Source organism: Odontomachus brunneus, unplaced genomic scaffold (genome assembly GCF_010583005.1).
Source record: "Odontomachus brunneus isolate Ranch 3 - 2012 unplaced genomic scaffold, Obru_v1 Obru_scaffold_331, whole genome shotgun sequence".
NCBI classification, from domain to species: Eukaryota; Metazoa; Arthropoda; class Insecta; order Hymenoptera; family Formicidae; genus Odontomachus; species Odontomachus brunneus.
The window spans coordinates 186,398-186,639 of record NW_022639781.1 but is presented as its reverse complement, the minus strand read 5'-3'; positions in this window follow the sequence as shown (position 1 = coordinate 186,639).

The following is a 242-nucleotide window of genomic DNA, read 5'->3' as shown; positions in this document are numbered from 1 at the left end:
CAGACGTGTGACTCTGTCGAGAATCTAGTTTTCACATTAAAGTTCTTTTTTTTCTATAACGAGTTGTTTATTTCCTCCGCATCCGCGAGTGCGACGTTCTCGACTCGCGAGTGCAACAATATATATATATATATATATATATGTAAAGTTTAAATATATATACATATAGCGTCCTTCTACCTCCTTTATTATTATGTAAAACTAGAAAGTATAATTTAAATTAATATGATTATATTATAAAT